Source organism: Pieris brassicae, chromosome 7, assembly GCF_905147105.1.
Source record: "Pieris brassicae chromosome 7, ilPieBrab1.1, whole genome shotgun sequence".
NCBI lineage: Eukaryota > Metazoa > Arthropoda > Insecta > Lepidoptera > Pieridae > Pieris > Pieris brassicae.
The window spans coordinates 19,805,660-19,817,212 of NC_059671.1; the positions used below are offsets into that span (position 1 = coordinate 19,805,660).

An 11,553-nucleotide genomic window follows, 5' to 3' on the forward strand; every position below is an offset into this window, starting at 1 on the left:
CGTTCTCGACAAATGGATAACACAATTGTCTGAATTGTAGCCAGTATTTCCTGTGATTAAGTTGTTACGAAACAAACAAACAGTTATTTATTTTATTTTTATTTATTGTATAAATGTTCTTAATATAAAGGAAGTTGGTGTGGTGGAAACACAAATTGTATACAGTTTTTCTATCCACCTATCTAGTTGAATCATTTTATTTATTTTTTAGATATTAAGCTCTCGACATAGTTAAACTTTATGCAATGTAGTTTACAACATAACATAACGAGTTTAATATTTTCTAAAACGTAGAATATAATATTTAAATAATTTATGGCAGCTGTAATGAATCATGACTTGAATAAGTAAATTTAACTAACAATTCGAAACGGAACTGGCTTCCATCCGATGCTTCGTCTGTGTAGATTCGTACATTATATCAAGATTGCGACATAACACAACAGTTATTATATATGAGGTATATAGGGCAAACGGGCAGGAGGCTCATCTGATGTTAAGTGACACCGTCATTGACGGAGGGATCACAAGTGCGTTGCCGGCCTTTTTAAGAGTTGGTACACTCCTTTATTGAAGTAGAATTGGTTCGGAAATACATCAGTGGGAAGCTGATTCCACATAGTGGTGGAATGACGGACGTCGAGGTGATACGGTACTATAATTAATACACCGAAACATGCCTTACGAGTACAGTGTTTATTAGTGAATATTACGTGTGATAGTTTTTGACACACATGAAGCATGATTAATTGATATTATAACGAAATTTAAACCCATTCAACGCCAAATGTATATAACGTTATAGTTGCTTATATAAACGTACATTATTTACCTAATTCGTCCTCGTCATTTTTCGATATAATATTTGTGTTATCAATAGAAATTTGATAATAATTATAACAATAATAATAATAATCGTTTATTTGCCAAAATAGTGGTATAGTGGTTAGATCAATCAACTACACAATCAGCCATAAATAAATAGGCATGCAAATGTCATTTAAATTTTTACTTTACATAAAATAATGTCAAATTTAAATTATTTACAATCTATGCTAAATCTGTGGTCCAAATACTCGCCTACGCTATAAAGGCACTTTGGCTTTAAAAAATTAATAACCTTCCTCTTGAAAGAAATACATGGCACTGATCTATAACTTCTAGAAGGGTGAGTAAACAGTTTTATAGCCATGGCAACAATTTTTTGTATACATCGTGGTAGTACTCGAAGTACTCGCTCACACTTCCTGATATATTTGCTTCACTCAATATTATGTTTGTTTCGTCAAGGTCGGCGAAGGTTAGCAAATATACTACACTTTTGTAAATCTAACTAGATTGAATGGCAATGCGGTGTTGCACGTTTGAAATTGAAACGTCGAGTTTTGTGTGATATATTAGGTTTTTATATTCATGTAATGAATACCAGATAAGATTATTGTTTATTTCTTGCCTTATAACGGAAATACGTTTTTTAATATCCATACTTTACATCTCATCGTACCCTGATTGATTCGCATCTTTAATAAAATATCTGAATATGTGGAATGGAGTTGAAATTATATGTACCCTTTTTACTTGCAACAATTTTTGTGTGTGTCTAGAGATTTTGATTTGGATCTGATAACAGACACGAGTGTCACAAATCTACACAGAAGTTGATTTGAAATTTTGAACAAAAATGTATCAAACCATTTTATCTGTAGGAAATTTAATTTTCTGTTTTAGCAAACTTTGGCTTGGAGTTTCACCATCCTCAAAATCTCATAGGTAGATAAATAATATCCCAATTACATACAGTCAGTCTTAACAAATGATAAACAAAATATGGACGCATCATCAGTTCCTGTCAAACGCAGTAAATGCTTCAATCTGTTCCGTTATAACGATTCAATGAGCCGATTTAGACTGAAAGCCTAGATCATGACCGGCAAAGTATCATTGGGATCAAAAGCCTTTAACGACCTGGAGTTCTGATTATTTTCTCTATGGTTTTATTTATTCTACATGATTATATTGATAGACAAAAATATGTAGACAGGAAACACTAAAGCGACAAGTATTCAAATGTTACAAGAACACACGGATCGAGATCAATTAAAATATACACACAGATATTAAACAAAAATTACTAAAAATAAACATTTCTTTTACATTTTGCTGGCTAGCTGGCTTGTCGAGCTCATTTTACACGTTTGATAATATTTCATACATAATGTATGGATCTAATATAATAACACAACAAAAATTATACATTCTTTTCGAATAGTTCAAGAACGGTTATAATGAGTTTTTATTACGGCAATGTAAACAATGTTCTGATCCGTTCAATTGTATTTATAGATGATCCACGTGGTTCTTACGTAACACAGATAAATATACTGAAGACTCTGAATAGGCTCGCGACCTTGGAATTACATTTCACCAACTATAGTGTAAGAAAAAGTGTAAACATAGTTTCAGGCAGTGGCTTGACCATGCGGCTCGCAATTGACTTCTATCTGCACGATAAAAAATTACTCTTGGTGATGTAGACAGCCGTGTGCCGTGACGTTTTCAATCGTTATCCATCATTTTATAGCGTTTTAGAAGTAAATATTGCTTACAATAAATGACTATTTTTTGCATAAATTCTGTAAATTAAGAAAAACACTTTTTGAACGGATTAATGCTATGTATTATTTTGAAAACTTATAGTTATTTACATAATACTAAATTTTAAATTTTCTGTCATCTTTTAGTCGATATCAACTTCGGGGCAATAAATACATATAAAACAACTTTCTCTGCAGCTGTGATACTTTTGACATTTAACACCTTTCGTCCTCAGTCACCGTGACCACGCACACTGAAAAGTACGCGAAACTTCGGAAAGAAATAGAATTATGTAAATAACTATAAGTTTTAAAAATAATACATAGCTTTAATCCGTTCAAAAAGTGTTTTTCTTAATGTGTAAAAGCTATTTTAACAAAAGACAATACTAATCTGTAAATTAGGTAAAAGATATGAGCTCTGCTAGGTAATGCTTTTGTTTACTTTCAGGTTTGATAAATATTATTTATTTTTTCATACTTCGTTGCACATACACATAATTTGATAAAAAGGAGGGCAACTGGCGGCCTCATATCTTTGGAGTGATTTCTTGCAGGCAACCACTGTGAAAAATAAATTACAGGACAATGAAAAAGAAAATGTGTACATACATCACGATAATTTTAGATCAGTTTGACATTAGTTAATACGTTAGGGATGAAATGTGGACGGTTAATTGGATATTTCCATTATTTTAAATAACTAACAAAGCAAAGTATATACTTTTTCTAAACTCAAACTAATTCCAAACAAAGATATCATCCGAATGAGGTCTAATATAACCCTCTATTAAGAGATCTGTGACCTCGACAAACAAACTTATTACATGCGGTGTTTGGCGTATCTACAACTTGAAAAGGAAAACATGTTAATGCAATTTCTTTGCAACAATCTTAAATAAAAAAATTTACATCTATGTAAAACAATTGAAATGTCAATAATACTCGACACAGAACAAAACAAATCTCTACCAACAACCAGGCTCCAGAATATAAACCACTTCTTATATTATGGAAATGTATTTACTTAATATTTTCTAGATAATTCTTCAACTGTTGTCGTTAAACCGGAAATGTATTCGTTTTTACAACACTCCCCCAAGCGAAATAAGAGAATTATCACTGAATAAATTAAAAACTCTCGTTAAACGTTAATTATTTAATAAACCTTTCTACAGACTTGACGATTACTTAAATGATCGTAATCCTTGGGATTGATTTGCTCAACTTGAAATATTCAACTCTTACAAACAATTTGTGTGTCTCAAAACTTGGCGATAAAAAAGAGTGACTGAGAGTTTCTTGCCAGTTCTTCTTGTCCGACCTGCACCCTTTACTTGCGAACTGGTAGTAAGTGTTAATTTAGAATCACTTTAATACCTTTGTGTTGACGTTCATAAGTGTAGTTGGTTACATATATGAATAGGTTTGAGATTGTACGGTAAAGGGGAAATACTAAGGAAACCTCTGTCTTAGGCCTTAGATACAAACAATCGATAGCATGTGTCAGACACAGGAGGCTGATCACCAACTTGCCTACAGGTTGTAGCGCCGTATTTTTTTTGGGTCAGGCATTATAGGAAATATTGGTAGCTTCTTTCCGAGTTATAAATTCAAAAATATAAATTTAATTTAAATTGTTCTGAAGCTGAAAAGACAAAGACATTCGTAACTAATATGACTTCGCGATATATACTTAAGGAATAATAAAACAAAGACAATACATTTTATTAGTCAATTTAGTAAATGACATTTTTACAAGTATATTATCGATATGTGATTTTTGAACTTGCATTTAGTCCATAAAAATCAACACTTAATCAGTGGCGCGGCAGTTAATTTATGTGTTAATTAACAGGAATTACAGCGACGAAGTTTCATTAACTTTGACCTTAACTATTTACTATAACCATTGTTATATGTATTGAACAAGTATACTAGCCCTGCCTTGTAGTTTCTACTACGTTAATTTGTCAAAAGCGTAATGCTTTATTTTAGAACGCTATTTTATGCCATTTTTACACTTTCGTGCACAAAATTACACATTATCGCCGTTCCCAGCTGTATCTAATAGTGTAACTATTTAATTTTTAGCACACGAAAGACCTATTTTTAAGACTTTTTAGCAATAACATCGTTACGATCATCGCTAACCACCAACTTGGTTCGTATGGTATGGTATGATGGTATACTATTAGAGAGGGTAGATAAGATAAAATACCTCGGGCATTTTGTAGAGGTTACAGGCATTCTAAAAGACGGGGACGAAGGGCGCTGTTTGTTAGAGCTAATATGTCATTCGATAGCTTGCACTGTTTTGGCTGTAGGTAAAAACACCCTTTTTCAGAGCATATTTTACATCATTTTAAGCCTATAGCTTAAATCAATATTACATCTTGCTATAAAAAAATCATACAATGCTCTCCGTGTTCAGTTTAAAAATGCGTTCAGTACATCTCTCAGGAGTCCTCGCAATAGTTAATAACACGTATGTCACGTGCAATAGTTGGTCGTGCAGTTGTGAACTATTTTTACGCTACGATGCGCCAGCGAGCTGTGTATCTATTAAGGCGCGTGCTACCGGCTTATCACTCACATGGGCCATTGCCAAGGACTGAATGTGCCCTTTTAAATTTTATGATTTAATCCACTAAGCTAACCTACTAATGTAATATTTGGGACAAAATTAACTAGCACAACAATAAATATATGGACTTATGATTGTCTGATTGAATAAATAAATTATTATTTTACGTATATCCATCCTCAATAAATGAATCAACAATTTTGACAGGTGAAGATGGCTTACAGTTTTATCACATTCATTTTCTATGTTTCTTTAATACGAATATTGCACTGAAAATATTGTACGCAGCAAAAAGAAATAAATCATTTTGTCAGGTACTGGAGGTTGATCATCTACTTGCCCATTAGATTGACATTTGACAATGTACATATATTTTTTTAACATATCTTGTATTTGTGATATGTATGTATCAGGTTTCCTTCGTGGTAAATAAATAAATAATTAAATGTTAATATTCTATTTAAGTATTATTTTATACAAGACGTGAGTTAAGTTCAGTGTCTGTCGTTGGAGGTGTTGAATGTAAAGTTAAATATATGTTTTTCGCGTTGAAATCACTTCGGTGTTTTAATTATTTTATCAAAGCTCTTATCAATGCAGGCAAAGGATGGATTCTGCTGTAAATAGATTATGTTATCATAGCAAAATGCATTTAATACAATCATTTTATGTTTCCTTTAATTCTATTTTAGGAATACATATTTATACTTGTATATCATTAGTTATTTGAACTATGTTTAGTTTTCCCTATAATGTAAGTGCGTGCTCCTATTACGCCACCCCAACTAACGGTGTATTGTGTCGTACAAAGATTTTTGTAAAATAAAATACCTGCCAAAAACAGTGGCGGAGAGTATAATGCCGGTGAAATTCGGTTTTAAAATGGCGGAGGTTGATAAATTTAATAAAATATTATTAAATAGGTTAAAGGTATATACAATGAAAACTTAAGTTCACAGGCTAACAGATCAACTTGACAGTAATAAATTATTATAGTTAAAAATGTTAAACGAATTTTGGAGTATTTAAGTTTGCGGACTTAACCTAAAGGAACTAAGTTCGTTATTTCGAAGGTTTAGTTATTTTTATAATATTTTGAAGTGATAACGTCTAATAAATTGATGAACACCGGCTGCAGGCATGAAAAAGCATGACTCATTGTCCCATTACGGCCACTGTCCCGTTACGCTCATTGTACGTTTGCGCCGAATCTTGTTTTTACACTCGCACTGCCATAAGGCTCACATGCGCGCTGCCTGCCTTTTAAGAATTGGTACGCTCTTTTCCTAAAGGACCCTGAGTCGAATTGGTTTAGAAATACTTCAGTGGGCGGCTAGTTCCATATAGTGGTAGTGTGTGGCAGAAAATGCCTTAAGAAACGCTCAGTTGTGGAACGTCGGACGTCAAGGTAATACGGATGGTATATTATATTCAGCCTTGACGTCCGATGGTGAAATTGAAATGGTCATTTTTCTCTCTTCCACTTCCTAAAAATAGCGATAATTCAATAAAAACTATTCAATTTTATTGATAAAAGTATGCAATAATTTCAACAATGTTGAAATATGACGTTACGTTAAACTATCGTCCGTAAACTGACTTCACAAACAACCATTCTTTTGTTGTGCTATTATGTTATCGACCATAAACCTTAATACATATAATACTTTTGGAAAAGATTCTACATACCTTGATTGTATTTAATTAATTGATCAGTAAATAAGAGGAAATTGGAACGGATAAGATTGAAGGTCGCTGTCAAGGCCAGAAACTTATAAATGACCTTGAATTATACGTAATTTTCCACTGAGTTACATCCGATCCGAAATATATAGAGAATAATGACGTTGGTCAGTTAGTTTAGGAGCTAGTTAAATGTTTATTTACTCTTAAAGGCCGGCAACAAACATGAAAGCCCGTCGGTGTTGCAAGTGTTTATGGCCTACGGTAAGCACTCATTTTACTTTATTCAAAGGTAGCCCTCTTTAAATAAAGTTTGGTTCCAGTCTCGCAAATACATAATTAAAATGACTATTACTACGAAGGTTAAGAAAACGGTTTACTAAAAATAGTTGAACGTGACAGCGTCATAAGAAAATTTTAATTATATTTGTTTGATAAATATTTTTTAAGGATATAGAGAAGTAGGTAAATCTAAATCACAATTGAATTGATCAAGTTACAGTTATTTGTACGCATAAATCCAATTATGTTAATTTTTTTTCATCGCTCCCTGAAGTAGGAGAGTTACAGATGTCGAACGCTGCCGAACGCAGAGACTGATTGTGCCTCTTTGTCGCTCGTTCCGCACTTAAATAGAACGCCTCAGGCCGAGGTAACGCCGCTGGAGTCATGGTTTTTTGGTTCGTGCAGCCGGCTCTATCGAATTATAAGACGTTGTCACGTCAAAAAAGCTTACATATTAACAGAAGTAAAAAAAAAATACTTATGAACGCATTAGGTTTTTTAATAATTCAGATCGACATCAACTATTCATAAGCTATTTGTAACGAACAATACTAGAGAAATAAAATATAATTGTGCTTTTCTGTAACTGTTAGACAATAATAATATTATATACGGGTAATACGGGTTATTAATAATAGAAAAGTTCCATACAAAAATGGTCTTCAACTCTTACGCTACATGTATGTCAAATCGATTCCATGACCTTTCTTTGATTTATACTTTCAGAGCCGACAGGATCTTGATGGAAGAAATCAACGAAATTCGAAACAATATTTTCTGTGCTGTTGATTAAACCGTTAAAATCACCGTAATTTCGTTACCTATCAAATTATGGCGTAAATAAATCTACATCAATATAACAATGACTGTAAGTGAGTTTCTCTATAAAAATAATACCAAAAATTATAGGTTATTTCGCTGGTTGTGTCCATATGAAGCACGGCAGCGCTTTTATATTTTTGTATATACGTCAATTTGTTTGTTGTATTATGTTTGTCTATTCATTATGCCTATATCATAATTCTGAGGTCATAATAAATATAATATACTATAATATTAGTACCATATTTGATAATTTATTTCAATTCATAGCAATATACGTAAAAATATTTTAACCACAATTTTTTTTTGTTTCTGGAGCGGCCGCAGAGTAAAGAGATTACAAAGGTTTCAATTGAGAGACAGTATCGGTAACCTATTACTGGAGTTGAGCTGGTCATTATATGTGCTTAATATCGATGTTATTATGTGCAAAGATTCTTTTAATTAATTCATTAAATTTTACGTACATTAAATATTTTTCATGACTGGTTTACGCTAGCACCGCAACATACATAAACATAGAACTCGACATTTTTCAAAAAATACTAAAAAATCCAAAATAAACCTGATAAATGCTGCAGTAGTGTAGTGTTTTGAGGTATTTATTTTTGTTACACTTCATTGAAACTTTTATGTCACGAAAATCTTTGTATTTTTCGATTCATACAAAGTATGTACTTACACATATATGTATGGTAATAATGTATTTAAATATATATACATCACAAATGCCATGAATTTTCTTAATAGATGCAGGCGGTGACCTCACTCACAGAAATTACTTTGCTACTTTCGTAATGTTTAATAATAATAATAGTGAAACATAATTCTGATACGTAACATTTAAATAATCTCATTATTTTTTGATATCTGTGTGTCCTTTTTTGGCAAAGGCCTCCTCCCAATGATTTCTGTTTGCATTATGCCACTCTCTGCGATGTACCAACTGTTGTTTCCATCCAACTTCCAAATTAATTTAAAAAAAAATCTCACGTTGGTTGGCCTGGACGCAACCACTCGAAAGTGATAAGGCCACCATTTTCTCTTATTTTTATTTAGTTATTTTATTGGACTATATTTTTGTATACTTGCAACGAGACGTCAACAAATAAAACAAAGTAAATAAATTTTGTTCCTCTTTTGTGATTACTGTACCATTTTTATGCGTTTTTGCTCCACTTTTCCACTCATATTGCTCATTTCCATTGATCCATAACTTATTAAATGAGTTATAAATAATTCAATAGGTTAGTATTGATAATATCTTTTTTACCCCAGTAACTAAAATAATCGTCTCAAAATGAAAAGCAAGAAGCACAGACACCTATCGGTCGAAGCAAGGCCTCACGAGCCTTTTTCATTCAGCCCTTGCCAGTGTGCTGTAAAACAAATATCGGAATAGATTTCGTATTTCAAATATAAGTTTTAATTAATTGAAGAAACAAATGAGTACCGTGTCAACCATTACTGACCAACATATTGTGAAAAGTAATTTGATTACGAGTATATGACCAATTTAGTATATACAATCGAAAGCACGCTGTATGAAATATATAAAACTTTCCTTTGTAGGAATACATAGTTGTGTAGCACTGACTTTGGTTTCAATTCCATCTAATTCCAGTAACGACACTATAAAGCTCTGCGTACACCCAAGATTTCAAAACTCCGAACAAATGTTAATCAAAACATCGAACGAAAAACTAAAATGAAAATATTTTTCAAACATAATTTTTAGTTTCGTATATTGTATTATCTTATTATCTTTCGATATTTCTTATTTAATTAATTTTGACTTTTTTGACATAATTAGGCCTTAAAGGAATTGTTTGCAGATTTAATAGTTGACTCAAGTTAGCCTTTTAATAAGTCATTTACAAAAAGAAGTTAGGATTTTAGGTGTTCATTGTCATTTTTCATACGATTGTAATAAATACTTTTTTATAATAAATGGGTTATTGTCACTGTTTATTTCTTAATAATATCATATAATCTCTTATTTAAATGTATTTATCATAACAATAAATAAGTGTCCGATATGCAATTAGAATGGCTTAAAATTAAAAAGGAAAAATAGATAAAATAATAATATTAATGATAACAACTATTTTAACAGTGCTTTTTTCGAAATTATTAGAAAATATTTATTCTACATTTAAAATAAACTAAATTTTAATTTAACTTACCTAATAAGAAAAAATGACACTATATTAAAGTCATACCAATTACACACAAAGTTCAAACACAAAAGCTCTCAATTCGATATAACTTCGTGAGACCACAGAGCTACGGACGTGCGTGCGACAAGACGCTACAAAACTCAATGCGCGCGAAAGCTCCGTCTATACAATTGCTATATTGTACTTACAACTAGGTCTATATTCATTGTAATATATATATTCTAGTAAATCACTACTTTATTATATTTGTATGAGTCATAGTTAGCAAAGTTTCGAATAAATTCCTTAGATAAAGGCAATTTATGTTTAGGTATAATAAACATTAAGACTTTAATCTTGCAAACACAGTTCACTCTTAGTTATTTGTAGATTTTTCAATGTTGTTTAAATTTTGATGCTGGACTTTGACCGGTAGAACTTATAATATTGTCTTTTATTAACATAGCTTTTACACATTTAAAGAAATGACTTTTTACCGGATTGAAGATATGTATAAACTTATAATTATAACGTAGAACTTAATTTATGGAAGTATGTTTAAGGTATGTGTATTATATACGTTATACTAATTTTATTTTATAATAATAAAGTATTTACCATTAAAGTGATAGTATGCAATTTTACATTATTTGAATTTATTCTCTGTCTAATACAACAAATAAATAAATTCGTTAACAATTATTATAAAGTTTATTAATAAAATTATATAAAAGCCTAATAGATTGAAACCTGATCAACACATACTGAAATCTGAGACCCAGATCTTAAATGGTTGTAGTGCTACTGATTTTTTTAAATGTATTTTTCATTGTACCATGTAATTTTATTCATTAACAGTACATACGCGATTCCTAAATTCTAAGGGAATTCCATAGTAATTAACACAATATTAAAATGAGACTCCGTAGTTATAATTTGAACCCTTTGATAAGTGTTATATCGTTATTTATTGGCAATAACAATTATTATTATTAAAGGAGTCCAAGGCTTTTTGACAATCCATATAATAATTAAGACTTAATGATTGATGCCGTGTCATATTGCCATTATTATGATAGTATTGTCTTTTGTTTAAATAGCTTTTACACATTAAGAAAAACAGTTTTTGAATGGATTAAGGCTATGTATTAGTCGACATTAACTTCGGGGCAATAAATACAGATAAAACAAATTTCTCTGCAGCTGTGATACTTTTGACATTTAACACCTTTTGTGTTCAGTCACCGTGACCACGCACACTGAAAAGTACGCGAAACGTCGGAAAATATTTAAAATTACGTCAAATAATTATAAGTTCATAATATATATCTGCAAAAGCTATGTTAACAAAAGACAATACTAAGACTCTTATATTTAATCCGTTTATTATTTTCCGACTGCTCTTTGCTTTCTTTCGGCCTCC

At 31.3% G+C, this 11,553-nt stretch overlaps 1 protein-coding gene across 1 annotated transcript in view; it reads right to left on the minus strand.

The window, feature by feature from the left end:
* The window catches only part of LOC123711830 (cardioacceleratory peptide receptor-like), a 53,407-nt gene extending 43,132 nt beyond the window's left edge, over window positions 1-10,275 (minus strand). Inside the window, exon 1 of the mRNA XM_045664657.1 lies at window positions 10,158-10,275. The gene's annotated coding sequence lies outside the window, so the exon portion shown is untranslated. The remainder of the gene's footprint in view (window positions 1-10,157) is intronic.
* Window positions 10,276-11,553: the final 1,278 nt, after the last annotated feature.